This window comes from Apis dorsata, unplaced genomic scaffold, assembly GCF_000469605.1.
Source record: "Apis dorsata unplaced genomic scaffold, Apis dorsata 1.3 scaffold_264, whole genome shotgun sequence".
NCBI classification, from domain to species: Eukaryota; Metazoa; Arthropoda; class Insecta; order Hymenoptera; family Apidae; genus Apis; species Apis dorsata.
This window is the reverse complement of record NW_006263542.1, coordinates 198,654-199,084: the sequence shown is the minus strand read 5'-3', so window position 1 is coordinate 199,084 and position 431 is coordinate 198,654.

Genomic DNA, 431 nt, shown 5'->3' with positions numbered 1-431 from the left:
GCGAAGGTCCGACCGCCGCCGTTACCACACTCGCGCGATTGTCCGAGGCATAAATAACCGCTTACGGTGCTCGACTCGCGTACTCCGATAAACAAATAGGCCAGGAATTATTATTAAAATGACCGCGGACAGCGGGGCGTAAATCATCGGCGGGAGAGGGGGAGCACAAAGACGCGGCGGAAACCGCGGGACCCGGTTGTTCCGGGACGCGAAAAACATACCGCTCGAGAATAATATTCGCGGAAGAGGAGCACAAAGTGTTCTTTCAGCGACGAGAAACCCCCTCTGTTCCCTGCCATGTATATGTAATGACGCATGAACGGGGAGATCGCGACTCTCGGTCGGTCGGCGCGGCTCGATCGAGATCGCGATGGAGGACGATGATCGTGCGAACTGGTCCCCCTGTGCGCGTTCGGGGATCCAAGGGGACG